Source organism: Staurois parvus, unplaced genomic scaffold (assembly GCF_062004578.1).
Source record: "Staurois parvus isolate SC_StPar_1 unplaced genomic scaffold, SC_StPar_1.0 ptg000768l, whole genome shotgun sequence".
Taxonomy (NCBI): domain Eukaryota; kingdom Metazoa; phylum Chordata; class Amphibia; order Anura; family Ranidae; genus Staurois; species Staurois parvus.
In genome coordinates, this window is record NW_028318564.1 from 938606 (window position 1) to 955456 (window position 16851).

The 16851-nt window shown below is 40.3% G+C and overlaps 1 protein-coding gene across 1 annotated transcript in view; it reads left to right on the forward strand.

Annotated features, from left to right (window-relative positions):
* The window catches only part of FBXL17 (F-box and leucine rich repeat protein 17), a 953351-nt gene that overhangs the window by 686580 nt on the left and 249920 nt on the right, over nt 1-16851 (forward strand). The window lies entirely within an intron of this gene.

Sequence of the window (16851 nt, forward strand, 5' to 3'; positions counted from 1 at the left end):
CTTACAATTATTGAGTTTAATTTAGTGAAGGATGGTACTTTTAGTGCAGCAGGATACAAAGACATTTTTGACAGATGTGCTATTCCAACATTTTGGCAACAGTTTTCCTATGCACAATACCAGGCTCAAAAGTCAGGGTTTGATGAGTTTGGCATGGAGGAACTTGAGTGGCCTGTGCAGAGCCCTGCCTTAAATCCTATTGAACGCCCTTGGGATGAATTGTAATGCCTATTGTGAGCCAGGTCTTTTTGACATTCAGCAGTACCTACAGTCACAAAATCAATTTTGTCTTAATAGGCTCATATTCTCACAGACACACTCTTATTACACAATCATGTAGAAATCCTTTCCAGATTGGGAGCTCTTCTATTCTAGATACAGATATGGAGGGAGGGGGGTGTTAATCCTCCTGATTTTGGAATGTGATCAGCAGCGGTTTCCAAACATTTGGCCACTATGTTCGTGATGATTAACCACCTCAATACCAGCATGTTAAACCCATTTCCTTTCCAGACCATTTTTCTGTAATTTACAGTTACAATCTAGTTTTTTAGATTTCTTTTAGTGGTAACTATCACTTTTTTTTTTAACTATATAAAGAAAATAATCCAACACATTTTGAACAAAATTGGTCCCTTACATTCTGAGGTGCACCAGGATAAACAAAATACCATTTGTAAATGGCATGTCAGAATACTGCTCCTCCTAGTACAATGGGTTTTTGCATATTTTACTGACTTGTAGAAGGATGCATTGAGAGAAAGGTTACCGCTTTGTTTCTATTGATTTTACATTTTCACCACAGTTCAACCAATTCCCAACCGCGTTATAGCCGAAGGATGGCTACAGCGCAGTTGTCTAGTTCTGGGACGACGTCCATGGACAGCATTCCAAAACACGCCCCCCTGCGCACCCCCAGGGATTGCTGTGTCCTACGGACACAGCTGATCACGTGATACGGTAAATGGTCAATCACCTTTTACCACGTGATCAGCTGTGTCCAAATTACAGTTGCCAGTTATTGGCTGCACTTTCCTCACGCTGTCACAGCATGAGGAAAGTACTGCTAAGAACCGGCAATTGTCAGCGAAGGGATCGGCACTGATGATCAGTGCCGCCCATGAGTGTCGCCCACCTGTGCCCATTAATGCCACCCACCCTTGCCCTGCAGTGCCAGCTACCTGTGCCCATCTGTGCCACCCAGCAATGCCGCCCATCAGTGCTGCCCATCGGTGCCCAGCAGTGCTGCCCATCAGTGCAGCATCATCAGTGCCAGCTCATCAGTGCCGCATATTAATGTCGCTTATCAGTGCTGTCTATCCGTGCTACCTCATCAATGCTGCAGTGCCCATCAGTGCTGCCTATCAGTACAGCCTCATCAACGTACATCAGTGATGGAGAAAAATTACCTATTTGCAAAATGTTAGAATAGAAACAAAGAAAACTTTTTTTTTTTTACAAATTTTTTGCTCTCTTTTTGTTTATAGCGCAAAAAATAAAACACCCAGCAGCAATTAAATACCACCAAAAGAAATCTCTATTTGTGTGAAAAAAATTATAAAACTATCATATGGGTACAATGTTGCATGACTGCGCAATTGTCATTCAAAGTGCGACAGCACTGAAAACTGAAAATTGGCCTGGGCAGGAAGGGGATAGAAGTGCCCAGTAGGCCAGTGGTTAAAGGATAAGTTCACCTTTTGAAAAAAAAAAAAAGGCACTTTTTTTGCAGGTAAAAAATGTGCATTTATTATTTTTGGTTTCAGGAGCCTGTAAAGCATTGCACCAGCGATCAGCAGATTGTTGGTGCCATACAGGTCTCCTTCAGATCTGTCAGTATATCTGCTTAGCCATACGGGATGTACAGGCAAGCAGATATACTGACAGAAAGATTCAATGAGCTACTACGGTGCTCCACTGCGCTGTGATAGTTCATTAAGAATCACAAGCCAACAGCCGCTTAGGCTATCGGGACTTGTAGTTCATTCACAGAATACTGTGAATGAATGATGCGGCTGTGTGGGTTGAGCAGCACCTGACTGCACTGTTCTTAACAAGTGACAGCTAGTACAGGAAACATCTCCCCGTACGTCTGTCACTTCTGGGGGAGAATTGGGAAGCAGCTGCAGTATTGGGAACATGTCACGTGTCACTGTAAAAATGGGTGGAACATGTAACATGTTCCCAAAGCTGAACTTATCCTTTAATTTGGTTGTAAAGGCTCAAGGTTTTTTAACATTCTATGCATGAAGGTAAAAACCCTTCTGTGTACAGCAGCCCCCCCAGTTGCCCTAATACTTACCTGAGCCCCATCATTGATGTGCATGAGAGCCTTGGCTCTCCGGGGACTCTTCCTCCTCATTGGCTGAGACAGCAGTGGTAGCCATTGAGTCCCGCTGCTGTCAATCACAGGCAGTGAGGAGGGAGTGGGAGAGAGCAGGACTGAATAATAACAATAATAATAAACAACTTTATTTTATATTGCGCCTTTAAAGGTAGCACTAAGCCTGTGTGTGAATGGACACACAGAGCAGCGGTTCAGGAGCGAGCCTACTTGGGTGCCCCAATAACAAGCTGCTTGCTCTGGGGGCACGTGGCAGGAGGGTAGGGCCAGGAACGCCAGCGGGAGAACACGAGAAGAGGAAGATCAGGGCTGCTCTGTGCAAAACTACTGCACAGAGAAGGTAAGTATAACATGTTTGTTATACTAAAAAAATTCCTTTAATATCACTTTAAATCCAACAAATGATAATGAAGATAAAATAAAGGCTATTACAGAATTAGAGAAGTGTCCAACTGTCTTGTAGCATCTTAAGTGTTAACTGCATTTGCTAAATAACCCATTGCCTTTATAATGATGCTGTAATGATAGACGTCCATTTCAGCCCATTATTATTAAATATTTAGTATGTTTTTTTTACCTTGCCACTATGCACTCTCCTTTTTTTATTTAATATATGTAATGTATCTAGTATATTGCAGCTTTCTCTTCTTCTGTTTACTCTTATGTCATCAGATTTACCCAAAATAAAGATTGTGTCAGGTTTCATGAAAGGAGGAGATCTAAGGTCAGAACTGAAAATTACAAGGTCTATCTCTCCCATAACATTTCCAACCTTATTTTCTTAAATACTGAAGTCAAATAGTTCACATTCACATCTCAATACATGTTTATTGGGTTTATTTAAGACTTTATCCACTGCAGCCTCACTTTGCTTTAAAGTTTAGTTTATGTAGTACTCTTTAACCAGTTGCCGACCAGCCACAGTACATATACTGCGGCAGGGCGGCACCGCTGCTCAAAATCACGTATGTATACGTGATTTTGCATATTGGGTAGGCGGCGCGCACGACCACCCTACCCGCGCCTCTAATCGCGCTCACGGGTGTCAATCACCAGGTCTCGGCCGGTGATTACCCGCCGGGTCCCGGCGATTGCCGGCAAACACTGACACACAGAGCACAGCTGCATTGTTTTCAATGCAACTCTTCTCCCTCTCAGTTTCCAGCATACTGTTCCGCAGAGCAGAGCTTAGCTTTTTTAGAGCTTGCTTTTTTAGTATACACAGATCCACTCTGCAGTCTATAGCTTGTAGCACTGATTGAGCATTTTTTTTCCAACAGGATGGTTGAACAAAAGTCATTCAGTTGACTTGTGTTCAACCACAGTGACCCTGCTGAACTGGCCGAATCCATTTATGGCCAGCTTAACTTTCTCTGTGAAAATAGATCAATACAGTATTGGAAAACTCCATTAGATAAGATTCCGTGTTAAATTTTGAAAAAAGAGCATTTTTAATCCAATGTGTTATTAATATTTTACCTATAATTAGGATGGAATTGATTGTTGGTTTATTAACAGATGAGTAACAGAAATTATCAGTCCCATTTCTAGACCAGTTTTTTCCAACCTTTTTCAGTCAAGACACCCTTTAAAATTCTGAATAATCTTGATGCACTCCATTCAATGTAAAATGTAAAAAAATAAGCTAATAATTTTACATAAAGCAGCAACATCCAGGTACATAGGACACCCAACATTAGAGGTTATTTATTTTTCCAAAGCATAAGCACCTTTGCCCACTGGTACTGACTAGTATTTCTCTTCTCTTCCAACAACCTCCTTCTGAACTAATTATGTCACTGGTTGTCAGGACGCTGGCAGCTGGAAGGTTGTAATGGTGCACAATGAAAACCTGTAGCTTTGTGTAACTAAAGGCAGGCATGATCCACCTGATGGCTTCTGTACAGTTTTTGGACAGTTTTTATGCATTTTGTCAAGGCACCCTTGTTGAAAAAGCCTGTTCTAGACAACAGAACCAATAACCTTTAGGGCCCTGTAATGTGGGGAAGCTTAACTCAATGGTAGTAGCGTTTTCCAGTGAATCTGAGATTGTCAGGGCTTGTGGGCCTTTTTTACTTAAAATGGTTCTTCACTCTAGAAAAAAAAATTGAAAGTCAGCAGCTACAATCCTGTAGCTACTGACTTTTAATAAAAGGACATTAACCTGTCCAGGGATACAGCTCCGTCCTCACCTGGGCTAGATCTTTGCTAGTCTCCAGGTTCCTGGTGTTGGCAACTTGAGTGTGGGAAGCCTCCTGGGATAGCTTGCGGCTCCCTACTGCACTGCGTTGTGTGAATGGTCCCACAGCCTTCTGAAACCTGTGATGTGTTTTTAGAAAGTTTCTGGTAAAGAGGAGTGGCCATATTTCAGCTCAGATGGCCTAGGCATTTCTAAGCAGAAGTCGGAGTGGGTACCTGTTAGGTACGACCACTTAACCCCCCCCCCCCCTTCCAATTCACCTTCTTTTCCCTTCTAGTAGTTTTCATTCACCACTGCTAATTTCCTCTTAGTCAGACATATCTTCTTATCGTTATACCGAATGGAATGGAAAATTGTATAATGTATGGCCAGCCTTAGATGAGGATCAGATCACATTTTATGACAAATTACTGAAGAAAACAGTTCATTCCAAGGGGTTCACATACTTTTCTTGACAATGTATATACCTCTATAGTATATGGTCCTATGTAGATTTATTTATCTAATATTTAAAAAAGTAGATTGCTGAAGCTGAAAGAAAAGACACCATGAGATGATCAGATTGTGCCCACAGGTCCCATTGTTCCCAGAATTTGCCACAAGCAATTTTTAAACTGTGAGGGGTGGATGGTTCATTTTGTAAAGCGCTGCGCAAACTGTTGGCGCTATATAAATCCTGTATAATAATAATACCATTATATAAACTTTTATTCCCAATTTATTTCTATATTTCCTTTTTCTCTTCTATTCCATCAGTTCTACAAATCTCTGTGTAGTTTTAAATTCTCTCCACTTTTCCCATATTTTCCTGAATTTATCTATTTTATCTTCTCCACTAAAATAAAGTTCCTTGTTCTTATATATAGACTCCACTCTTTCTATCCAATCTTTTATTTTTTGGATCTCTTGGGTCTTCCAAAACTTAGGAATCAGCTCCTTTGCTGCATTAATTAAATGGGCTATCATCTTGTTTTTATATTGTTTCTTTGTTAGGTCGGTGTTATGAAATAAACATACCCACGGATCTTTTAATACACTTTCCCTCATAATCTCCTGCCAATATTCCTGTATTTTGGAGCATTCCCACCAAATATGTTTTATTGTACCTTCCATCCCACTTCCCCTCCAACAATACATAGAGTTCTCTGGATGTTGTTTTGAGCTCTGCTAGGTGTAATATACCATCTTACCAGCAATTTATAGTTCATCTCTACCATACTTGCATCCACCTCCCCATGTGCGATCCTAAGTATCTTCCTCCTTTGTTGTTCACTGAACTGCATTCCCAACTCATTTTCCCATTTCCCTATAAATGCTGGTACAATTGGTTCAGATGCTATGGTCAGTATCTTATAGATATGAGAGGTACCATGATTTTGCATTCCATCTGAGTTTAACAATTGCTCAAATGGATACATATTATTAACCTCTCTTAGTGGTTGTGAAAGAGATGTGACAAAGTGTTTTAGTTGACTATATTGCCACTCATCTAATACATAAAACATGTCTTTTCTTTGTTTCAACTCTTGCAACGTGCTCAGTTCCGCTTTATTTATAATATCCTTTAATCGTGCATTTCTGACTTTAATCCGGGTTTCTGCTATACTAGTTTTACCTGACAAAAAAAATGTGTTCCTTATAAAGGTGTTAGTAGTGAATTAAATCTCCATCCATTTTGTTTATGAATTAAATCCCATATCTTAAATACGTTTTATTTTTAAAGTGCTAGTGTTTATTAAAAACATCTGGTATTGTTGTGGAACACAAATAATTTCTTATTCGTGCATCTCTTAGTGTTTGTTCAATCTCTACCCAACTTTTTCCCCGTGCATTATATATCCAGTCTATTACATGTGGCAATGATACTGCAAAATAATATCTTCTAAAATCTGGCACATTCAAACCCCCACTCATTTTGTCTTTACATAGTACCTCACACCTCACCCTAGGTTTTAAGTTGAAAATGTAATAAAGGTTTGATTATATTGTATTAATATATGTATGATTATAGTGCTTTTGTACCTAATAAACATTAAATAATAATTAAAAAAAAATTAATTAGGTGCAACCGACACCCCCCCCCACTAGCTACATGCCAAATGTGGTAATGGAGGAGGAGGACTTAAAGTGAAACTGAAGTGGAACTTCCCCTTTTGGGTGAGGTTACCCCTTAAGAGTAAAGTAGAGTTCCTTACATCAGGATTCCCACACAGGGATTTCAGCTTCATACAGCATTCAAAGCAAAAACAGGAAAAGGACTAAATAAAACCAAGCCTCCTATCTCCTTCTTAGGCCTTTTACCTGGCTCTTCCAAACCTACTAACCGCACACCTGACTTGTATTCCCGTACAACAGCCCTCCTGTCTCCTATCCTAAGGCCTCCTGCTTTTGGAACACACCTATCCCCTTAGTGGAGCACACCTGTTTCCTGGCTGAAGCCCACTTGTTTCATAATGGGTGCTCTGTACTATGGCCAGGCCAGGGATTATAAAGGCTGTGTGTACCTGTACACACACTCTGCTGAATTCCAGAACCCAATCTGGGAATTTAAAAACCCACATAAAACTACACAGTGGAAGGGACTCACAATAGGGGAATCTCCTGGCACCTGTATAAAGTGCTCTGACCTAGCCTTAGACCCTCCTAGCTTTTAGGTGGATCACACCTATCCCTTCAATGGGGCTCACTTTTTTCCTGGCTGGAGCCCAACTTTCTCCTAACAGGAGCTCTGAGCTATGGCCAGGCCTGTGAAATTAAAGGCTATGCACACCTCTACGCACACCCTGCTGGTGTCCTGCAAGACCTGGACACTGGGTTGGAGACATCTTCCCTCTCAAAGCTCTCTGAAGATTCCAAACTCTGAAACCCAGGTTATTGCAAAATCCTGAGAAAACGGAGAAACAGGTCAGTATTCCGAATTCTGTGTCACTTTTGCCTATTTTAAACACACCTTAAAAGCTAGTATATTTAAATTAATTGACCCAACCACACATTAGTGCATTGCTGCAGAACAGTGCATGTCTGCCAGTAAGGTCCATTGGAGTGCCATTTATAATGAATTGCACCAACACATGCAACGTGCATTACTGCTGTGCAATAGTGACTGTGTCCTTAGTGTCTTCAAAATGTAGTTACTTTTTAACATTGGACTATCAGTCAGGTCTTAAGCTCTGATGGAATCCTTGCATGTATACCACATACCATCTAAACTAAAAGGTGTAGCTGTTTTCACTTTAAATTCCCAATCACATGCAGATGAAATAAACAGGAATTTGCTCTGTCACATGACTGGTTTATTGAAATTAATATTCTCTCGGTTTGAGTTAAGCTTCTCAACTACCTTAGTAAATCCAGGCTCATTATCCACGCCCCTCAGTCAAATCCTTAATCTTTATCACTAATAAAAACCTTGCATTTCTACTCCTCCTTTTACCCATATACACATTAGCAGCTAGTGTGACAGCAGTAAACTTTATCAGAATGATTTTCTTTGCTTTCTTGTTATTGCCTAGGATAGTCCTGTATATCCTACTGTTAAAGGATAAGCTCACCTTTGGTAACAGGTTAGACCCTTAGGGTGTAACCTGTTACCAAACAGCACCTGCCTGCACCCCTTCGATCTCCTGCTAAGACAGCAGACAGGGGATCTTCTCCCCGCACCCACTGTCACAATTAAAAAAGAGTGCGGCCATGTGGGGCTCCGCCCACAAGGCCATGTCATTCATTCACACTGATCTGTGAATGAACTACAACTACTGTCTGCCACCATGACAGATGGCTTGAAGTTCTCAATGAACTGCGAGGGAGCTGGTGAGGTCTCTGATAGTTCATTGATCTTCCTGTTCTCCAGTAACTGTCTGCCTATAAGGGAGGTATGGGCAGATTGCTATACTGAGATAATGCAGGAGCCTGATGACGCAACCCACGATCTGATGATCCCAGGAGCAATACTTTGCAGATTCTAGGCTTTTTACCTTCAAAAATAGATACATTCATTTTTTTTTTTAAAGCTGAACTTAGCCTTTAATCCTAAATTTGCTCCTTTTAATGTTATTGTGTACAGTGATGGTTGCATATATGTGCTTTTGTAACCTTCCACTTTGGCAGCATTGAAAAACCTTCTGTGTACCACATCAATACGTAATAAGTCAAACCAGCAATAATGGCAATCCATTCAAATACTCAACTTGTTCACTGGGCTATAGTGATATGTGATCAATAATCATTATTTTATGATAAAACAGAATGCTTTATTCTTTCATTGATAGATAAAAGGTTGTTCGTTCAAGTGGTTGTAAAGGATGAAGGTTTTCTATGCATGAAAGTAAAAAACCCTCTGTGTGCAGCAGTGCCCCCAGCCCCCTCAATACTTACCTGAGCCCCATCGCGATTTAGCAATGTGGATGACAGCCTTGGCTGTCCCGAGTCTCTGCCTCCTCATTGGCTGAGACAGCAAGCGGGAGCCATTGGCTCCCGCTGCTGTCAATCACAGCTAGTCAGCTAGGGCAGCACAGTGTCTAAATGGTTAGCACTCCCACCTGGCAGTACTAGGGTTGTTGGTTCAAATCCCAACCACGATTTTCTAAAAATGGAGAGTGCAAAAAAGCTGGCTCCATAGAAACCAATCAGCTTCCAGTTTTTTTCTGTCAAAGCTTTAGTGAACAAGCTGATTGGCTACAATGCAGAGCTGCACCATATTTTGCACTATCCAGTTTTGGTAAATCAACCCCGTTGTGTGCTTCAAAATGACAGGTGCACTTTAGTTTATGCAGCTGCTGATAGATAAATTGCCTTTTTTGTATTCTTATATTTCCCATCTAATTTTTTTTATTTGAAATGATAAAATCAGACTTGCTTGTTTATGAGTCATCACAGAACACATGCTTGATGGTAAACTACTGAGATTTCCAAGTTTGCATATTGTGGGGGTGAACATTCACTTCATATTAATTCTTTGTGGTGTTTTTTTTTTTTACTTTTTTTTAGTTTATCATCATTCGCTTCACAGCAACTTTACTACTGTTTTCTTTATCTTTGCTTATTTTTTCTTTCATAACAAATCACTTGTTATAATGTTAGACAATAACATTGCAGTTTCTGTTATGCATTTCTACATTTACTCTGCAGTCATTTTGCTCAGCAGTCGCAGTCAACCAACTTTACCACCCTCGACTCTGGTTTCTGGTAGAAATAATTTAAGAAATTTATTTTCCTTATGTTGTGCATTGGCAGCAGTCTACACATTCATTTAAAAACAATCTAGACGATGGCAAATTCGGAAATTACGTATTTTCTTTCATCTCCAATGATTAACTCGAGCCAGAAATATTCATAATTATTAGTGAGCAAAGTGTAACTCTTGTTCCTTGCACAACACAGTTTAGTATTTGGCAACTTCTCATCCTAATCCTAGGTACAATATTTTAAAACTAATCAGGTTGTCAAGGTCTTTGTTTGCAGACAGGAAATCATAATGGTGGCCAAATAGAACAGTAAAGAAGACTTATTTTCGGTGCTGCGACAATTTGGTGCTATTTGTAGCAAGTCTGTCACAAATCGACATCGACACTAACGTAAATATCACCTCACTAATTCGGATGATAATTTAGTATCGGAGGTTAACTAGGTTAATAGTTATAGTAAAATAAAGCCTAAAGTGAAAGTAAAAGCTACATATGAATATATGTAAAACCACTGTTTCCCCCCCTCCCCCTTCCTATGCTGTATAGTGCTGGCAAAAAAAGATCTGTGTAAGTATATTATTTCAGTCTGCTCTGGTCCAGTCAAATGATGCAAAAGCCCTGGCTCCCCTGTGCCATGGAGCAGCTGCAGCAGGGGAGTGGAAGGAGCGCTGCCAATGGATGGGCAATGAAAGCCGATGCCTGGAATTCAACCTGATATTGAACGCTCCATGACACAGGGGACCCAGGGCTTCTCCACCACTTCACCACCAGACCAAAGCAGACTGAAGTAAGATATTTACACAGATCTTTTTATCCCATCACTATACAGCACATTTAATAGAAGAGGGAAGCAAAGGTTTTAGGTATACCGAAATGTAGTCTTTAAGACTAAGAGGTGGGGGATGTTTTAGGTATCAAGCTAGGAGGAGGATTTAGTTATTTTTTTAGATTTAGTTATAAAGATAATTTTAGGTCTTAAGTTAATGGTGTGCAGGGGCTGCCCTATGTGCAACATTCATAAATGCATGTTAATCACTCAAAAAAAATCACAATCTGGAACATGCATTCACAAACTGTGAATGGGGCCTTAAGCTTCATTCATAAAAATAAATAAAATAGAACCTCGGCTACCATAAGCTCAGGATCAATAGTGCACATATGTATCCAACTCAAGGATTTGTGTTGTGTATGAAGTGTCCTTGTTAGCAACCAGTGTCTTTTTTTTTTTTGGGGGGGGGGGGCAGGTTTGACAATGAAAAGGGTTGGTTGCTATGAACCACAAGAACATGTTTTATACATAAGGCACTATGGGGCTGGGGGAAAAAATGTCCCATAAAAAATGTTATTCCATATGTTGTTCCTTGTGCTAATTTGGTTTAACTTGAGAATTTGAATTAACAGTAGCTATTCAACAAGGATCATGGACCACCTAAAAACTAGAACATACCCCTTGCGACAGATGTTACAACCTTGACAAATGCTCTATCACATTTGCATTTTCTAGAATTTTTATGCAATCCAGTTTGTAAAAAAGCTAGGTATTTTTTCAGATGTAACTTAGCCACAAATATACTGTAGGATTGCTTACGATGGCACTATTTAATGATATACCATACTTTTTGAATGTTGGGTTATTGGAGGACATTGGCTAAAGTTATTAAGAAGTTGTAGTGAAGTGTTGCAGTTTTTTTGTGCCCTCTCTTTTCTAGTCATTATGGTTTTGTCACTTATTGTTTATAGTGGTGAAAACTGTCCAAGTGTTCAAAAATGGTCCTGACATTTCAAAACCCCGTGAAAATAAATTGGATACTAGTCTAGCAGACTGTCATGCTGGCTTTGAATTAATGTCACTTGGTTCTTGCCCCTTGCTGAGGTTGAAACGTTAGTTCTGATGGTTTCCATTTTGGCCAACAAATACTGCAGTAAAACATTTCCATAGGGCTGCTGTAAAAGTTTTTAAACTGAGCAACTGTACAGAAGCTCATTCTTGGTTGCCAGGATTACTAGATTTTCATATTTGACTTTTGATCTTCAGCTTTGATGCTTTATGTTCTATAGTCACATTATTGCACTTCATATTCAGTATGGTCTTGGCAGACACAGCATTTATAGCTATAGACTATACTAATCTTGCACTCATTTGCTTGCAGTCTTTCAAGGCTGTGACCTAAATTTTAAAAAAAGGTGGTTATAGAACTGAATAATTTAACAAAATAAAAACCTCCCACATTTAGCACCCTTTAACTGGAAAAAATGCCTAAATAAAATCTGATTTCTGAACATTTGAAACGTTTTCCATGTGTTTGCATATCCTCCACCCAAGTATATAGAGACGCCACATTCTGCTGCTAGGGATTTTTCCCACACAGCCCCTGGGAAGAGTGCCGGCAGTGCCCCAAAAGATACTACTATGTCATGACCAAGCACGGGGTTTGTGTGGGAAACTGCCTACTCTTTGTTTTGCACCTTGACATCTGTAACTGGGGGCAGTCCGGGCAGTTCTCAAATCCAAACTGGATCGCAGCAGTGCAAAGATGCATCTGTTCAAATTTTCCCAGCTGGATGACTTTTACATTTTAAATTTTCATTTAGCAGCTTACAGTAACCATAGTGCATCTCAATATGAATTTTCATTAAGTGACCCTCAGCCTGCAAAAGTTGAAACTACAGAACCTTTACACATTGCATTTCTTTTTGGTTATGTGCACATTAACATATAGCTTTTACATTGGACTTAGTGATTAAGGTTTGTTTATTTTTATAATAAACATGTTATACTTACCTGCTGTGTGTAATGCTTTTGCACAGAGAAACCCCAATCTTCTTCTCAGGTCCCCTGCCAGCACTCCATGTCCCTCCCTCTTGCCTAGTGCCCTCATATCAAGTAGCTTGCTATGGGGGCACCCAAACAAGCTTGCTCTCAAGCTGCATCTCTGTGTGATCATTCACACACAGAGCACTGCTCAGCCCTGTCCCTGCTCTCTCCTCATTGGCTTACTGGCTGTAATTGACAGTAGCAGAAGCCAATGGCTACCACTGCTGTCTCAGCCAATGAGAAGGAAGAGCTGAGGCTTTCTTGGATATCGCTGGATCGAGATAACACTCAACTAAGTTTGTAGGGGGAGCTGGTGGCAATGCTACACACAGGTTTTTTACCTTTAGGCCCCATGTACATGTGACACTTCTGAATGATGGAAACTGACTTCTGGAAAATGTAGGTTAAAAAACTTTAGCTGCGTTTGCATAACGCGTTTATGTACGTTTAGAAGCATTTCCTTTTAGAAGGGTTTTTTTTTAAAGATAAGCACAGGAGAACCTCCCATATGCCCAGAATACACTGGAAAGTGGTAAATTATGAACTATTTTAGACTGTTTCAGAGAAATACAGAGAGTAGAAGTAGAGAGAGCAGTATGTGTTGAGATTAGCTTAGGTGTGAGTTGCTCATTTACGTTTCTTTTGTTTCCAAGGGTGGGAAAGGTGTCTGGTGGAGTGAGTCATTAAGGTCACCTTGCAGGGGGTCTACATGAGGAATTTGAGGTGTGAATGGTCATTAACATATCTTTTGTTTCCAAGGGTGGGAGAGGTCTGAGGTGTGAATCGGCCATTACAATGTGTGAACAGCTTGGTAGGAACATCTTGTGTTCAGTGTTTTGTCCATTTGAGTACCTTGAAAACACTTTGCATGCAATTTTCATGATGAAAAAAGGCTCTGGATAGCATCAGGAACTGGAAGAGTTAAAAAAACATTTTCAAAAGCAAACACTTATAAATGTGATTTGCCGCGTTTACAAGCATTTTCCGTTTGAAACGCTGATAAAATCAACTGCTGAACGCAAGTTTTCTGCATTCAAAAAAACGACTGTAAACTCAAATGCCTGTAAACGACTGTAAATGAAGATGTGTACATGGACACATAGGAAAACATTAGGGTGAGTTCAGGGGCTGCTGAAAAAAACGCTGAACAGCTCCTAAATGAGAGTTTATCAGCTGCAGTGTACATGAGCCCTTATGCATAAAATGCATGAAGGTAAAACCTTGAACCTTTACAACCACTTTAAAATGTGCTTGCATTTGGCTTACATGATTCCAGTTTATGTGATAGCAGAACACTATAATTTATCTAAAATAATATTTTCCTAGTGTTGGTGGGGGTGTGTATTCATAGTTACATAGTGTTTAAGGTTGGGAAAAAGAGAGACACAGATCCATCCATTCAACCTATGTGTGTAATTTTGTTCTGTAACAATTCGCATAGCCCTGTAAATTCTGTTTCCTGAGGAAGACATCTGAAAGTTTCTTTCACAGTTGTCAACACTCTGAGCTAGTACCACTACCTGGAATAGGAAGGCCAACATTTTTACTGCTCTACCAGCAGAGAACCCTTTACGTATCTAAGGTTAAAACTCCTTTTTTCTAAACTCAAATCGTTCCCACCTGTCCTCTTTAGGGACCTTAGAACAAACCATTTATTACAGTTACTTAAGTCACCTTTGATATACTTCTACATAGTAAATAATTTTAGTCTTTGTAATGGATCCTTTTAGCTGAGGTCTTCTATCCCCTTTACTAATTTTGTTACGCTGTTGAACTCTTTCAAATTGAACATCTTTCCTGTAGATTGGTGACCAAAACCGAACTGCATATTCAAGATGAGGCTGAACCAGTGTTTTGTGAAGGGACAGTATTATTAATTTATCTCTTGAATGTATGTTCTTTTTAATGCATGACAGTATTATGCTAACCTTGTTAGTTGTGGCTTGGCATTTCATGCTATTGCTAAGTCTGTGGTTTACAAGCACCCCAGATCCTTTTTCAAGGATTAATTCTCCCAAGGGAGCTCCCCTAATGTATATTTTGCATATGCATTTTTGGCACCTCAACACATAACTTTATATTTTTGGACTTTGAAACTCATCTACCATGTAGCTGCCCTGCCCCCTATTTTTTCAAGGTCTTCCTGCAGTGATACTATACTGTGCTGAAGTGATTTCTTAGCATTTTATGTTATCACCAGCTCTTAATTCTAACCTCTATATCAATAAACAAATTGACCAGCTTTAGCCCCAAGGCAGAACCCTCAGACACACCACTCACAGTGTTTCTAATGTAGAAATAAAAGTGATATTAAAAGCAATTTTTTTCCTTTTAATTAACAAACATGTCATACTTACCTGCTCTGTGCAGTGGTTTTGCACAGAGCAGCCCAAATCCTCTATTTATCAATTCCCCCTGCCTGTGCTCCTGGCCCCTCCCTCCTGCCAAGTGCCCCCAGAGCAAGCTGCTTGCTCTGGGGGCACCCAAGCAGGCTCACTCCAGAGTCACTGCTCTGCGTGTCCATTCACATAAAGAGCCGTGGCTCAGCCTTCCCCCTCTCCTCATTGGCTCACTGGCTGTGATTGACAGCAGTGGGAGCCAATGGCTCCCGCTGTTGCTTTAGCCAATGAGGAGGGAGAATCCCTGGAGAGTTGAGGCTCTCATGCACATTGCTGGATCGAGATGGGGGCTAAGGAAAATATTAGAGGGGGCTTCTGCGCACACAAAGTTTTTCTACCTTCATGCATTCACCTTGAGCCTTTACAACAAGTAATTTTAAAATTACTCTCTGGACCCATTCATGTAGCCAGTTTTCTATCCATCACATATAATTCAATCAACTCCAGCCATATTTTATAGATTATAGAGCTATAATTTATACATTAAATGTTTATGCGGTATGGTATCAAATGTCTTAGTAAAATCTAGATAGATGTCCACTGGACTTCCACCATCCAGTTTCTCACGTAGTTCTTCAGAGGATATCAAGCAAGTTAATCTAAAAAGAAGAGTCTTTCATTTCCCTGTCATTTGCAACCAGCGTCCCGTTTTATGGGGTCTGCTCTTTCATAACAATTTTACTGGTATATTAATATATTTGAGAAAAAAAACATTTTGATTTGTTTTCTTGCTGTGGCAGTTTATTTCTTATATTTTATTTTAGCTGCCCCGATTGCCTCCTTGCATTTCTTTTGGGATTCCTTGTAAATCTGGAATGCAGATTTTAGCCACCAAGGTTTTGCTCTCATTACCCAGTGGAATACAATGACTAATGCATTTGTTTATTTCACCTTTATAACAACATGCTTCTCTATTCTTTGACTTATGGTAAATGTGATTACACCCTGATCTCTATTACTCAATTTGTCTCTAACCTACTCATCTGTAATAAGTTCTATGTTTGAAATTAATAGATTCACAGAGCATTTTTCCCTGTTGGGACTTCCACCATTCATCCCATTTGGTTGATAACGTTTTCTTTTATTGGTGTAGACAGACTGTGCAGTAAAAAAAAAAGTTCACTTTTGCAGTGCAAAAAAGTGCATTTCTTATTTTTTACACAGGACCCTGCAGAGTATTGCACCCATGATCAGTGGTGCAATGTCAGGCTCCTGCACACTCTCCCTCCAGCATTCTACCCCCTTACAGGCTTTCAGTTAGTCAATCAGCACACTTATAGTCCATTGAGAACTGCAAGCCATCTGCCGCAGGTGGCAGACAGGATTTTTAATTTATTCATTCACAGGATCATTAATTTCTAAATGTGAGAGTGGCTGTGGAGAAGAATAACCAACTCCATACCCAAATGATAAAATATTATGTTAACCTCCTTGGCGGTATTCCCGAGTGTAGCTCGGGGTAACGTTTCAGTACCACAAACGGTAACCTTGAGCTACACTCGGGAATACCATGCGGCACTGCTCCGGCATTTGTTCTTCACTTACCTTACCCTGCGCTCCCACGATGTGTCCCCTGCAGCGTCCCCGGCCATCTCCTCCGGCCGATGCCGGCATCCGGCTTCTGTGTCCTGTCCCTGTGACGTCGGGACGTACGGGCGCCGCTGGCGGCGGGAAATTTAAAGATTTTAAAAAATTTCTTTTTTTTTTTTTAACATTTGACATAGTAAAACATTGCTGTCTCAACCAATTTCACATACATCTTGTCCCTAATGCTTTGTCCTGTGCCCTGCCTGCATTTTGTCTGTTCTTTCTGCCTGGAAACTGAGAAATGTCCATGGCGTCCAAAAAGTGTCCCTTTAGGTCAAAAGCGGTTTAGATCAGCTAGAGAACAGCGATAGTAAATCAGAACC